Source organism: Ovis canadensis, chromosome 15, assembly GCF_042477335.2.
Source record: "Ovis canadensis isolate MfBH-ARS-UI-01 breed Bighorn chromosome 15, ARS-UI_OviCan_v2, whole genome shotgun sequence".
Lineage (NCBI taxonomy): Eukaryota > Metazoa > Chordata > Mammalia > Artiodactyla > Bovidae > Ovis > Ovis canadensis.
Window position 1 is genome coordinate 54546229 of NC_091259.1, and position 15562 is coordinate 54561790.

The 15562-nt window shown below is 52.0% G+C and overlaps 1 protein-coding gene across 1 annotated transcript in view; it reads left to right on the forward strand.

Moving 5' to 3' along the window:
• Positions 1-1101: 1101 nt before the first annotated feature.
• The window catches only part of DCHS1 (dachsous cadherin-related 1), a 37343-nt gene continuing 22882 nt past the window's right edge, over positions 1102-15562 (forward strand). Inside the window, exon 1 of the mRNA XM_069555605.1 lies at positions 1102-1324. The gene's annotated coding sequence lies outside the window, so the exon portion shown is untranslated. The remainder of the gene's footprint in view (positions 1325-15562) is intronic.

Sequence of the window (15562 nt, forward strand, 5' to 3'; positions counted from 1 at the left end):
CTCTCTCCCCAGAAGCTCCTGATTTCTTTATACCACTTGCACAAGTCTCAAGTCCAGAATACCTAACAGCCTACACTCAGTCATAAGGAAAGACAGAGAAGAGGGATCAAAACTCTTCCACGCCTCCATCTGATGGACTTATTTTCATTTTCTGTCCCAGTTGGCCCCTCAAGACCCTTCCCACCTCCCTGCCCAGTTTCCATCTCGCTTTCCTTTTCTGAGAAGTATATACCCTGAGTGAGAACACCCATCCTAAATCCCCTCGTTCCAGTCCCTTCCATCTGGAGCCTCAACTTTGGGATAAAAGAGGAAGCGAGGAAGGGAGAAGTAGGCGACGAAAATGGGGAAAAGAATAAAGAGCATGGGATAAACAGAAGTGATCGGAGAGAATGGAGAGATTCACAAGGAAGAAGAGGATGGGGAAAGAGAGATGACAGAGGAAATTGGGAGGTAAGGGGATGTGGGGAGGAAACACGGAGAAAGGGACAAGGAGAAGCGGTTGGGGAAAAAGAGGTGGGGAGACGGGAAAGGAGAAGGGCAGGCAAAGGACATGGGGAGAACCGGTGCGGTGAAGAGGTGAGGAGAGAGGATCCAGGAGAAGGGATGGAGGATAAGGGTCTGGAGAGGAAAGAACGGAGAGATGGGACGAGGAAGACGATGGGAAGAAGGGAGAGGGGAACGGAGAGAAAAGGGTTCGGAGGGGAGGAGAATAGAACAGTGAGGGAGAAGAGGGGACGGTGGGGGAATAGGGGGCGGGAAAGAAGATGGAAGAGTCGGACGAGAAGGAGACGGGGACGCGGAGAGGGGAGGCGGAGAACGGGACGGGGAAGAGGGACCGGGCGCTTGGACCGGGAGAAGGGAAGGGAGCGGGGACGCGGGGACGGCGCGGCGCCGGGGCCGGATCCGGCCGGGGATGGGGCCGGGAAGTCGAGAGGCGGAGGGAGGACGGGCCGGGGGGGCCGCGGCGCGGAGCGCGGGTGGGGGCGGAGGCGGGGGCTCGCGGGCGGAGGGGCGGGGGTTCGGGTTACCGCGCGGAGGGCGGGGGAGGGGAGGGGAGGGGGCGCGGGGCCGCGGCGGCGAATCTCGCATCCTCCGCGGGGCGGCTGTGGAGGAGGCGGCGCCCCGGCGGCGGCGGCGGACGGACCGATCGACGGGCGGGGGCGCGCGGACCGACGGCCGGTCGCCCGGAGCTGCTCGCGGACTGAGAGACAGCGGCGGCGGACGATGCGCAGCCCCAGGCCCCGCGCGGGCAGGCGCTGCCCCGGGGGCTGACCGCGCCGGACGGCGCCCCAGGACCGGGCGAGGGAGCCCGCGCCGCGCGGAGGTTAGTGCCCGCGGCTGCCCGGCCCGTCCGGGCGCGCCCGCCGGCCCGCCGGCCTCTCCCGGGCGGCGGTGGCGGCCACGGAGCCGGGGGCTTTGTTCTGAGCCGGAGACAATGGGGGAGGGGGGGGGCCTGGGCCTGCGGGACGAGGGCTAGCGTGAACGTGAACGTGGGGGCAGGGCTGGGGGTCTTTGTGCTGCGTGTGTCATCGCGTCGGGTGTGTGGCGGCGTGAGTGTGCTGGGGGTGTGGGCAGGGTGTGTGTGTGTGCTCCTCCGAGTGTGAGTGTGAGCGGGAGTGCATCGCCTAGTGTGAGTCAGTGCGTGTCACTGGGAAGTTGTGTGTCTGCGTGTATGTGTCTGGCCGTGTGTACGTGCGTGTCACTATGATGGGGTGTGGGTCAGAGTGAGTGTGTGTCTGGTGAGAGAGTCCTTGTGAGGGAGTGTGTGTGTGGGTGTGTGTGGTGTGTGTGTGTGTGTGTGTTGCCCGCCTCTGTGGGAGCCATGTGTCAGAAAGTGGAGGATGGGTGTGTGACAGACAAACTGAGACAAAGAAACTGAGGGGGGAGAAGTAAAGAGAAACAGAGAAGAGACAGGCCAAGCCCAGGCTGGAGGCCCGTCACCCAGACTGTGTTCAGTTTGGGTCCAGGCTGCCTAGATCAGAATCCCGCACAGGGGACAGAGGGAGGTCACCACCAGCCTCGGCCCACGTGGAGGGGGTGGGGAAGGGGAGGTCCAGAAGCACAATGAACTCAGTGTGGCGTGGGCTGGGCCCGCAGCCACGGGGTCACAGGCCAGAAAAATATTGTTGCTAATGTCAGCTCCTCAAATACCCACAGGGGACACAGTCACACGTCCACAAGAGATGCCTTCACAGCCATCACACGCCCCCCTATCAGAGCCAACATACGTTTACAGAAGGTGCTCTGAGAATAGTGCACACCCACAGCAGAAATGGTGCAGCCAACACATTCCCACAGGACCTCTGTCAAAGCCAGCGCACAGCATGGGAGACACGGTTGCTGCCAGCACCTTTCCTGAGACACTGCCGGAGCAACATGCATCCACTGGGAACCTGTCACAGCCCACCAACATCTAGGTTGTACTTCAGGGCTGTCTGTACATAGCAGGTGTCTCAGAGACCTGACACTAACAGGATGCTGTGTTGCAGTCACTCTTACCAACACCTTGTACATCCCATAAGAAACACTTTTAGGTGTTACGCACATGCCACAGACTGAGCGGTCCCAACTGCTGAATAAACTCCCATTAACTTATGATGCTCACACCAAGGCTTCTTCTCACCCCTAGACCTCCCAGGGTTACCCTCTGGTTCCTTGAAAACTTGGGGACTTAGATCAGTTTTTCCCTCACCCCGTACCCTGCCGTGGTTCTAAGTGTCCCTCCAAGTGCAGCCTCACAGTCTTGAGTTCTTCAGCTCCTACTGCCGACCCCTCTCCCAGGACCACTCAGGGCAACTGGTCTGTCTCTGAAATTCTGTACCCACATTCCACTCTGCCCACAGCCTCCTGACTCCTTTGAGCTCCCTGATGCCCTCACTCCCATTCTACTTACCCTTCAGCCTCACAGTGATCCCTTGCCCTTGACCTTTTTGCTTTTTCCTAATCTTCTCTTTCTGGCTTTATACTCCTTCCAGTTTATATGTCCAAGACCATCACTTCACCCACTCTTTGACCACTCTGTTCCACTGTTATTGTCTTTAGCCCACCCGTCCCACAAAGTCTCAACCCAGCTAGAATCATTTCCCAACCACACCAAGTGACGCTTCTATAAATTCACGCTTCTATAAATTGCACCCTCAACTGGGCCCTCCATAAATAAACAAATAGATGAAATATTTTCTAGCTTTTTACATCCCTTCACCTTACATCCCTCATTGTCTTCAGCAGATTAATTAGTCAACCCACTGGATCATTTATTCTGCGAACACCTATTAAGCACCTACTGTGTGCCAAGCAGTGTGCTAGGCACTAGCATTACAAGGGTGAACAAAATAGACATGGTCCTTGCCCTTACGGAGCTTACAGGCCATGAGGTGAGCACGCTGGCATGGCAGCACGTAGCAGGCCAACCCGGGCCCTTGAAGGGGAACTGGAAGAGCGTTTGGGGAGGAAGTGGCATGGAAGCTTATGCTTGATAGGTAAGTAGGAGGCTACCAAGCAAAAGAGAGGTGGTGGTGAGATGGAGTGTGTGGAAAGTATGCCAAACCAAGGGGGCAGCACTGGAAAACCCACATTAAGAAAGTATTGTATGTCTGAGGGGGAAGGCAATCCAATGAGCCTGGAACTGATAGCACGACATGAGGGTAGGTCAGAGAGTCTGGGAGAGGTGAAGAAGGGTTAGTTAGGTCGTGTGCTTCTTGTAGGTCACATGAGGGCTTACTAAACCCAGGGATAATTGAAAGTCACTGAATCATTTGAAGCTGTGGTGTGATATGATCAGATCCGTCTTACAGAGACCGCTCTGACAGCAGTGTGGAGACTAGAGGGAGGCATCTGAAAGGAAGGGGATAGTTGGCTGTTGTAGGAACCCAGGAGGGGATAATGCTGGGCTGAACTGGAAGAATGGCAGAAGAGTTTGAGATAGTAGGTAGCTTCAAGAATTCTTTAAGCGGTGGGGTCAGAAGGACTCAGTGACAGAATGGATGTGGGGGCTGAAGGAGAGGGAGGAAGGAAGAGCGGACACGACAGACAGACCTGGTCTGCCGGCCACTCGGAAAGTTGAGGCCATCCAGTTTGAATTCCCTCGGCTGTTGCAGATCCCATCCACTTCGGCCTCAGGGGACACCTCACGCGACGAAGTACTCTTGAATCTTATCCATGTGTCTGGTTTCTCCCTGTGCGCCCGTTCCTCCTGTGAGCGCATGAAGAGCCTCCGGGCTGTCCTACTTTCCTACACTCTGAAATACCTGACTAGCTAAGACACTCTCTCGCTTTGCTTCACTGCCACGTTTTGTGAAAAGCTCTTCTGCACCAACCTGTTCCCACCTCCTGACCTCCCATTTATTCCTGCCCCATCTATGTAACTGCTCTCCCTAAGAGAACATGATTTCTCGTTTGCCAGATTTAGGGGCTTTTTTCAAAAGTCCTCAGCTGCTTGACCTCTTGGCAGGGTCCAACATTGTTGACTGTTATTTCCTCTTTGACTCATTCATGTCTTATGCCTTTTGAACGACTATTTTATTCTGTCAACATTTGATGAGCTCTCATGTCCCAGCCACACTACTAGGTGGTGGGAATATGATGATGGAAGACACTGTTTCTGCCCTCAGCAAAGGAGACAGGCAAATAAACAGATGATGGTACAGTAGGGTGGGATCTGTGCATCCCTCTCTCAAAACACCTCCTAACTGTTCCTTCTCTGTTTACTTTGGGGGCTCCTTTCGGTGGCACCTAGGGCTTCCCAGGTGGCGCTAGTAGTAAAGAACTCACCTGCCAATACAGGAGACACAGAAGATACAGGTCTGATCCCTTAGTCAGGAAGATCCCCTGGAGGAGAAAATGGCAAACTGCTTCAGTATTCTTGGCTGGACGATCCCATGGACAGAGGAGCCTGGCAGGCAACAGTCCATGGGGTCGCAAATAGTTGGACACGACTGAGGGACTGAGCATGCATGCACGCTATGTGTGATTGAGTGACCCCTAAGTGTTACGATTTATTAAAGTTCTGACTTGGACCTTCTTATCATCTCACTGTATACATCCCTCTGGGTGATCTATCGCATTCATTTCCAGGGCTTTAATTATCATCTGAATAAGCTGATGACTCCCAAATAACTATTTCTTCCAGATGTCTCTTCAGACCCCCAGACCTGCAGACTTGCTTCCTTTTGGATTTTTACTGTTGAGCCCATACTATAGAGTCCCCTAACATGTCCCAGACCTGATCTCATCATTCCTTCTTCCCCCAAACCACTGTCTGCACTCAGTTAACAAGCTACAAAGCCAGAAATTAACTGTAGCCACTCTCTTCTCTATATATCCTATAACCTAGAACCTGTTGGTTCTCCTTCCTTCCCAGCTTTCTCTGATGGGCCATCCCCTTTTATCCATGGGCTCAGCTACTGCCTTCATCTCATCATCTTTTCACATGAATTACAGCAAGAGCCTCCTAACTTGTCTCCTTAGACAAGTCTACTCCTAGTCTACTCTTCCCTCTTCCAATCCAATCTTTTCCGTAAAATGCAGATCCAGCCATAGCATTCCCTGCTTGCGGTTTTCAGTATCCTTACACTATCTTGGGTGAGATTTCCACATTAAGGAGGCTTCAGAGATCTGTCACGATCTGACTCCCCCCTTCCTCCCCAGCCTCATAGCCTGTCCCGTTTCCATAGTTCCCTCACATTACAAGTCCCAGCCATACTGAATTCCTTGTCTTTCTCCAAAGACGCTGCATTCTTCCATGCTTCTGGCCCTTTAGACATACTGCTCTCTGCCTGAAAAGCCCTTTACTCCCTTTGTCTCCTGGCTGACCCCTTCCCATCCTCAGCTCTCTTCTCAGACTCTCCCTCTCCTGACCACCAGACCAGCTTGGAATCCTCTTGTCTCACTGTTGTCATTGCCTCTTTACTTTTTCTCTCTCTGCCTGGGCTGGGGCATCCTTAATGGCAAGATTGCATGTTATTCATCATCACATCCCCAGGTTCCTCTAGAGACGCTTGGCAATGAACAAATGAAGGAATGAGGCACCTCACAGCACCTCCCTCATGCTCATTCACTCTTCAGAAGACTGACTCCTGGTCTCAGCTGCCCGCACTATAGAGTCACTTCCACACATGCCCACTTACCCAGGAGAGACGTTCCAGTCCCCTCCCCAACAAGCTGTCCTTCCTGCCCCTACACTCTCCTCTTCTCTCTCTTTCACCTGGGCTTCTCTTCTCCTGGACCCTCTTCCTCTCCCCCAGTCTGTACTTTATTTCTCTTTCATTCAGCTGCCAAATATCTAATAAACACCAGAAATTTGCAGATCCAAATCTATTGGACCATGTGGTTGTTGGGGTTCTTGGAGGGAGTGGAAGCCGAGGAGGCTGTGACATGCTATCAGGCCACAGGACTACGGTGCTGCTCCATCTGTTCTCCTCCACCAGGCCCCCTTCCTAGGAGGTGTCACAGGCTGCCCCTTCTGCTAACAGCCCCCTCACACATACCATGCTGTGCCCTCCTGTTCCTGGCACCCAGACCCTTCCCCATATCAGGTTCCCAGATACGTGTGCCATCTTCCTCTTTTTTTCTGCCTGTCAGTAGTAACAGAAGTAAGATCAGACTTTCTGATGCCCTGGCACCTGCAAGCAAAAGCCCCCCTGATGGGTTCAAGCTATTGGATCCCCTCGCCTTCCTGGGTTCCTGCTGCCTGCCCCTCCCTTCAGCTCCGGTGTCTGTGTTTCCAAGTGATCCTCTTCCTTCTGGGCATTTCAGCCTCTGCCACTTAGGAGGGGCTTCTCAGTTCCTCTGTCCCCTGTTGAGAGGGCATCTCTTCCTGGCAGTCCACCTAGAACCCCCAGGCCTGTTGTTTACGTTTTTCTGTCTAAGTTGCTCAATGGTGGGAGCTATTTCTTCTCAGAGCCTGGAACACACTCTCATATTCTTGGTGAGAAAGGAGGAAAGGGAGGCAAGGAAGCAGGAAAGGAGGGCCGTACTTCACACCTTCCAGTCACACCATTTGTCACCTGGATCACCTTAGCTTCTCTGAGCTTCCCTTTCCTCAGCTGAATATGGAGGTAACAGTGGAGTTGTTGAGAATTGAGAAAGAAAATGGCTGTTAAATGTTTAACTCTTAATTTAGTTCATTTTACTTCCACAATCTCAGTCCCTCTGCTACTCTTCTTCTCAACATCTCATTTCCCCAAACTCGTTCTTCCCTCTACATCTCCAACTTCTCTGCCTTCTCACTGGCCTCCTGTGTAGCCTGGACTCTCCTTGTGAGACTTAGACCTTAAGACCAGGCTCTTGCTGCTCATCCCACCACCCCTAGCTCCCTCACCCTGCCCTGCCCATCCCTGCCCACGCCTCCCAACCTGTGAACACTGTGAAGGCAGGGATGTGATCTGTCCAGGTACTGCTGTCTCTACTGCTTAGTATGGTGTTTGACACATTGTAGGTCTTCAGTAGATACTAATTGAATAAATGTATCAATGAATTATTGCACATGCATGCCCTGGACCCATCCCTCCTATTTTTCCCTTTGTCTTCTAGAAACATCCAAGCCTCCTCTGGTCATTTCCCCTCTCATCACCTCTCCCCTCTGAACTCACGCCTACCTGACCCTCAACCTGGTCTCGTAACTGCCTTGTCATTGATCACCTCTGATCCACCGCGTACACACGCTGGAATTACTCTCCTACCCAGAGTTCTCCTCAGGCACCTTCCCTGTTCGGTTGCCTGGCCACTTCCATGACCCTTTATCAGGCTGTTCCAGGTCCTCCAGCAGAGAAGCAATGTTGTAGATGAAAAAGCACTAACTTTGGAGTCTGTCGGAGCTGTGTTCCAGATATTTCCCTGCTACCTGCTCTGAGTTTTTGTCTCCTCACCTGTAGAATAACACTTATCCCAGGGTTATTGTGAATGTCTGGCACACAGTAGCAGCCGACATTTATTGAGCCTTCACTGTGTGCCAGCCACCATGCTAAAGTTTTTGTGGCATTTTTTCATTTAACTCCCCTATCAACTATATAAAGCAGGAACTTTGATCCCCATTTTACAAAAGAGAAAACTCAGGCCTAGAAAGATTAAACAATTTTCCCAGGATTACACCATAAGCAGCAGAGTCTGAATCTGACTCAGCAGAGCCCATCTTCCTAACCACTGTAGTAATAGCTCATGCTTGTGGGGATGGGGGAGCCTGGTGGGCTGCCATCTATGGGGTCGCACAGAGTTGGACACGACTGAAGCGACTTGGCAGCAGCAGCAGTGCGCTTATAAAATGCCTACTTTATGCCACATACTGTTCTAACTGCAAATACACTGTAGTGTTATTATTTTCTTATTTTATAAACGAGCAAACGGAAGCACTGAACATTTAAATGGTTCACCAAAGGTTACATAACTAGCAAGTGAGAAGCTGGGGAGAAATCCCAGAGTGGTTTGGCCCAAGTCCAGTCTTCGGCACTGTCCTCTCCTTCCTAACCGTGACACATTGCCTCTTTTCTAGGTGTGCAGTAAGCACGTGTTGAAGGATGAATCTGTGCTGACATCTTGTCTATGGCTAGTTCATTCATTCCCTGTCGTTTCCCGTTGCAGGAGGCTTGCTCCCTCAGGAGTCTCCTGAAATGATTCTCCCCAAGGTCACTGTGACCTTATTACTGCTAAAACCAATGGTCATTTCTCAGTATTCATCTTACTTGGCCTCTCAGCAGCACTGGACACTTCCGACCCCTCCATCCTTGTTGAAATGCTGTCTCCTTAATGTCTGAGGTACGGCCTCCTCTTTCTTCTCCAAGAAGAATCAAGCTCTCCTTGGCTGCCCCTTGAACGTACTCTTCCCCAGGGTTCTGTCCTAGTCTCTTTTTTCTCTCCACACATCCTAGCTGATGGGTCTCTGCACCCATGGCTCTCAGTTACTCCTTGGTTGGTCCAAATCCATATCTCCAAACAGACCTCTCTCCTCAGCTCCAGACCTGCAAATCTAACTGTGTGAGGGACATCCCCATGACAAGACCCCAACAGGCACCCCCAAAATGGCTCTCCTCTGTGGTATCCTAATAGCCCCACATTAGTCATCAGACCAGCACTAACTGGAGTCAGTCTAGAGCTCTTCTATTCCCTCACCCTTCCTGAAGGATCCGTGGCCAAGTCTTGTCAACCTCACCTCCTCACATTTTTCTTCTGTGTCTACCCTGTCCCAGGTCCTACTGACCTGGGCTACAAACACCTTGTCCTTGGTGCCCCTCCTCCTGTGGGTCCTCTTCTCCAGGTCTCCATTGTCTTGCTAAGTCTCTCCCTTCAGTTCCCCTGTAATTTTTGCCTCACTCCATCTTTCTCTTCTCCGTGAATCTCAGGCAATGTGGAGTGCATACTCCTGGGATAAGAGCAAGGCTATGTCAGAAGGAGGACAAAAATAATCACTTCAGGTTTTGGTAAGCTAAGTCTAGATGCTAAAACTGTAAAGATAACCACAAGAAATAGGGAACTTTAAAGCCAGTGAAGTGATAAAGACATACTAGAAATGATAAAAACCTGATTCTGAAGAGTAACTTTTCAGGGGGAGGGGGAAGCCATGCAGCTGGAGTGGGTACAATCTACAACTAGATTAGTAATCGTTAAATAAATACATGTTTTATTTTAAAAAAAGAGAAGGCTGTGTAGACTCAGGACAGTTCTTTCACGCCCAGCCCCAGTTTCCTCACTGAAAGGTGGGACGCCTCCCTGACCCGGGCTGTTAGGATGATTAAGATGATTAAATAAGGCACCGTCTATGAATTGCCAGCACACTAACAGCTCAGAAAAGAAATTTTCCTTCTGCCTTCTCTGCTCACATCCGTCCCGGCCTCTCCCTGAGGCACCTAATGGGAACCAGTCCTCGGGAGGGACAGAGCCAGGCCCGGGCACTGCCCAGCTGCCCATCCATGAGGTTGTCCAGGGGACATCCAGGGGAGCCAGCTTGTCAGCCCTCTCCTCTCCCTCCTGTCCTCACTCCTCCTCTCCTCTTTTCTGCTCCCCACACCCGCTCCCCAGCCCTAACTCCTTCCTTTACTTATGCCCCGCCTCACTCCAGCCCAGCTGTTCCCGTCTCTGACTTGCCTCTCCTTTCTGTGTGAACTCCTCACTCTTTCCTTTGCCGACACACACTCACTCTCCCCGAGTCTTGCTCCCAGTCATCCCCTGTGAGAACTCTCGCCTCTCTTCCTTTCTCCTTTTTGCCTGGCCCTGTACCTCCACCTCTTGCCCAAGGCTGCCCTCTTCTTCCTCCACTTCTGGGCCAGTCTGCCTTTTGCAGCCCCCTCCTCACCCTGTTGTCTTTCTGGTCCCTGCCCCTTCCTGGCCCTGGGACAGGAAGTTGAGGGAGGAGGCCTGCGAGGTGCCAGCTCCCCCAGCCTGCTTCCCCGCTGCACCTCGGGCCACTCCTCTTCCTCCTCCTGGAGCACCCTTCCCTTATGGTCCCCCTGCGACTCCCCCACAGCCCACCTCTTTCCTCTCCCATGTTCCCCCTGCTCCCAGGTCCTGTAGACACACAGGCTGTGTGTGTGTGTTGGGGAGGTGGGGTGTGGATTGACATCACATTGCAGGCCCCAATGAACAGTCTTGCCCCTCCCCCTCCTAATGAGAACCAGCTGTGGTTCCAGAGGCCCAGATGTGGGGCTAGAGGGGGAGAGCAGGATGGAGCCAGAGGACAGAGTAACAGACCCGGGACGGGGCGAGGGCATGTAGCAAGGAGATCTGGGCGGGGGAAGCACTGTGACCAGTCTAGGGGGAGAAAGAAGACAGATCTGGGTAGGAGGCAGGACAGACTGGGAAAACAGACAAGATGGATGGTTTAGACCAGATCTGGGGGAAGGGGTGGGACAGACCTGGAGAGGGAAAGAAACAGGAACAGGGAGGAGGAGCAAGTCTTGGGGAAGAAGCAGTGAAAAACCCTGGACAGATGGGGAGATGGTGCTGAGAAGAGAGTTGGAGAGAGGATGAGACAGTCTCGGGAGAGAGTCTGGAGTTCGAGTTTGGAGCTGGAAGCCCTGGAGGAGGAAGTGATGAGGCACAGTCCAGACAGGCCCCAGGGACCTCAAGGTCACAGCTGCAGCCGCAGAGCTGACCACGAGTGCCCCGGCAGCGTGTGTGAGAGCGTGCCGGCGTGTGGGTCGGTCTGCCAGCGGGAGTCTGCGCAGGGGTGAATGTGATCTGCCTGTGTCCATGAGAGGAAGGGTGTTGTGTGTGTGTGTGTGCGCGTGCTTGTCTACGTGAGGCCTGTGGGAAGGTGTCTTTCTGTGTGTGTGTGTCTAGGTGGACAAAAGCATGCCTGTGTGTGCCTGCATGTGTGGATAGTGGAGGAAGGTTCCAGGTGAATGAACGTGTGTGTATGTGATAACCTGCTTCTCTGTATGTGTGAGGAAGGGTATCTCTGTATATGTAAGAGTAGACTGTCTATGTGAGTGTGAGTGTGTATGGAGTGTGCCGGTCTGCCCATACTCAAGTCTGTGCATCTGTGTGCCTGGCTATGTGTGGGCCTGTGACTTCATGAGGAGGCACCTTTGTGCGTCCACTGTGAGGGTGTATGCGGGAGTTTGCATTGGACAGGGACCCAGGAGGGCACCAGGAGGGCACCAAGGTCTGCACGACTTGGGAGAAGGGACATCTGCCTGGGCCTGGATGCCTCCTCACGCTGATCACTCACCTGAGAGTTACCTCACACCACTCATGCATCTTTTCATTCAGACAACATGCTGATCATGTGCCATGCCCTGTGCTACACAAAACAGTGATTAAGATACAGTCCTGGCCCTCAAACAGCTGACATTCTGTCTCTGGGTGCAGAGAACCCTAATGCAGAATGTAAGAAGTACATTGACCTCACTGTCTGTTATCATCTCTGCCCACCCTGCTTTCTCTGCACTGACTGATTAAATGAATAGGACCCGTTCCTAACCCTTGACCCTTACCCCAGTCTGGAGGCCTAGATCCCCGACCCTGGCTGGTGCACCACCTCTGTACACTGAGCCTCTCCCCTCTCTGGTCAGGCCTGTGATCACTCCGCCCTTCTTGTTCTCAGTTCCTCTGATCTGTTATTCCATGTGGCAGCTCCTTAGGCTTTGCAGACTTGAGTTCTGGGAAGAGGGGTCTTAGTGAACCCTCCAACTCTGAAGCCAGGATGAGGAGCCTCATCAGGGATGGTGCTGGGAACCCAGGCGAGAGCACCTACAAAGTGCCCAACTCTGGGCTCCCATTTCCATCACCTGTGATTTTCACAAAACCGCAGATACTAGGCATTACCATGGCCGTTATATGGATTAGGAAAATAACATTCAGACTGGACTGAAACTTCAGGGTCCCAGCTCTTTTCGTTGCCTCACACAGATGGAAGAGATGGGGTTGGAAGTATAAGTAGAGGGTCAGAAGTTCTTATCCCTGGGGATGACAGGAAGTCCTAGAGCAGAGCAAATCTCAAAAAACCAAAGAACACACTTCAGTAGCCACTTCTGTGGCCACACTTCTGACCGTGGTGCCTCAGGGGCACAGGCTCAGGCGCATCTGTGTGTGACAGAGTTGGCATGTCCAGGGACATTTCCCCTTCTGTCAGTAGGTGAAGGCGGTGGTGTGCAGTTATGAGATTCTGGCCATTCATTCTGCACTGATTGCCTGCTCTCACGATACCTCTACCAAAGGCTGGAGAACCTGAGACTAAGACCCTCAAGCTGCTGCCCTTAGGGATCTTCTGATTCAGCGTGGAAGGAGAGGAGAATTGGGCAGACACATGAGCAAAACAGGGCTGCTATGCAATTTGTTGTCAGTGTGCACCCAAAGCAGTGAGAGCCCAGTAGGCTACTCAGTAGGCACTGCAGGGAGGTCAAAGAGATGGCATAGAAACATCCACAGAAGACAGCATCTTGAAGTTCGAGCAGGAGATGGCCAGTTGGACAGGATCTTTAAAGGATATCCCAGGACGAGAGCATAGTTCATACAAGGCAAGAAGTTGCGGGGGGAACAGGTGAGGGGTTTAGTGTAGGAGCGCAGGCTGCAGTGGGGGAAAGTGAATGTGAGGCAGAGTGGAGAGATGGCAGGGCTCAGGTCAGGAAGGTATATTAAGGGGGTTGGGCTTTGTCTTGTGAATAGACATTCTATACTTAGTGTCCATGAACCCTTAAAACTGCAGACACAATTTGGGTGTATGCATCTGCTTTCTTTTTATCCAGAGTGGGCAGCGGTTTTCTGCCATCAGTAACGGCAAACCAGTGGAAACCTTTTGTCAGGGGTGGTTTGGTGAGAGTTGTGAGGATAGCTCCAGTCAGGAGGACATGGATTAAGGGGTCCAATCCAGGAGGCACAGGGAGGATAAAGGACCGTGGAAGGAATCAAAAGGAGGGATGACAGTGCTTGGACCTGGACAGCAGCAGTGTGAAAACGGGAAAGTGCAGGCTTGAGATGTGTCTCACTGAGATAGTCAGGTTTTGACTGAAGAAGAGCAAGGAAAGCAAGGAGAGTTTCTGAGTGATGATGCTGTTCGCAGGAAAGGGAAGGGAGGAAGAAAATCAGGTTGAGGTGAAGGTTAGGAATACCTTGTAAGGGAGTCTGTTTTCTGGGGGGTTACGTGTCTCCAGCACTCTCCAGAGCTGGAGATTGCAAAGTCATCAGCAAACAGACATAAAATGATCAATACTAAAGCTGAAGCTCCAATACTTTGACCATTTGATGCAAAGAACCAACTCATTGGAAAAGACCCTGATGCTGGGAAAGAATGAGGGCAGGAGGATAAGATGGTTAGATAGCATCACCAACTCAATGGACATGAGTTTGAGCAAACTCCAGGAGATAGTGAAGGACAGGGAAGCCTGAAGTGCTGCAGTCCATGGGGTCACAAAGAGTCAGACACAGCTGAGCAACTGAACAACAAAGAAAACAAAATGGCTGATAACATTTTTAATTGAAGGCGTGGGAGGGGATAAGACCACCAAGGCAGTGTGAAAAGTGGGAAAGCGTGTGGCCCTGGACTGAGTCCTGAGGGGCACCAGTTTTTAGGGCAGAGGAAGAACTTGCCCGGGAGACTGAAGAGTGGGCATAGAAGCACAATGGAAGCAAGAGGTGGGGTGTCACCGTGTGACGCGAAGAGGACTAGGCTTCAAGAAGCCAGTGATCAGTGACTCAGTATTTCAGAATGATGCAACAAGATGAAAAAGTGTCCATTGGATGCAGAGTAGCGATGGTTGGAACCTTAGTGAAAGCAGTGTCATGGGAGAGGAAGCCTCTCTGCGTAGATGGAGGAGGATGTGAGAAGTGAGAAACTGGGGGAAGTGAACAAACCTTTCTCCACTGATTCTGCTCTCAGTCACTAAAGGCCTTCCTGGGACGTTAGGCCTCCTTCTCCTTGAATATCAGCAGTATTTGAAACGCTGTCTCCCTTAGCATTGTTGGCACCACCCTTCCCTGGATTTCTTTCTCTCTCTTTGGCCAGTTAAGGATGCCTTTGTTCAGCCAATGGTTCGGGCCAGAAATTTGCCCATCATCCTTGACTCTTCCCACTCCCTCATCCTCTGCCTTCAAGCCGTCATCAAGCCCTGGCCATTCTACCTGCTAAACCTCCCACAGAGCTATCCACTTCTCCCCATGTTCATTGCTGACACTCATCCAAGTCTCCATCAGAGACATACCCTGGCCTGCTGTGTCCTGAGGCCTGTCCTAAGATAACTTCCCCATCTGTGTGATCCTGTGTTTACAAAGGGGCAGCAGTGGTGATTTTCACAAGATGTAAGTCATGTTGCAGTACCCTCTCTTAGAATCTTTCATGGCTACCATTTGTCCTCAGCATAGAGTTCAAATCATCAGTATGGCCTCTGAGCCCCTGCCCCATTTCATACCCTCTGCCTCAGCACTCTGTACCTCACACACACGCCCTACCTACCCCCAGACACTCTCAGCCCTTTCTTGACAGTAGACTCTAAGCCTCCCTCTCTGTTCCTTCTTCTGAGTCTTCTCTCATTTCTCTGTTCCCCTTCTCTGCCCACCGTTGTCTAGCTAACACCTATTCCTCAGAGAAGCACTTGCTGACTCCTGACTGTGATCAGCCCCTCCTTGCTCTCACAGCTTCCTGCACCTCTCCCTCGAGGCCCACATCACACTGCTAATTACTTGTCCAGTTCCTGGACTGTTTTCTTTATTCACTAGTATGTCCTCAGTTTCTCTACATAGCAGGTACTCAATCTGTTGTTGAATAGAGTAGAGAGGGAAGTAGAGCCAAAGGGGTGTGTGTGTATGTGTGTATGGGGGAGAGGGAAAAGGAGACAGAGAGAGAGACTTCAACCTATTTAAATGTTAATAGAAGACTGGCAGAGAGGAAAAGGTTGAGGTTCAGATGACATTGCCAAGCACATGGTTATTGAGGTATTAGTCCTGAATGAGAAGAAAAATGAGAAAGAACTGGCCACATGTTTAAGTCTAGAGATGGAAAGAAGGGAATCTGAAGGCATTCAGACCTGAACAATAGGAATAAAGCAATCTGCTGGGGGAAGGTGGGGGACAGGAATCAGGATGGATAGGACCTGTCAGCTAAAAGCTGTGGTGGATCCTGAGGAGTTTCCTGGGCCCA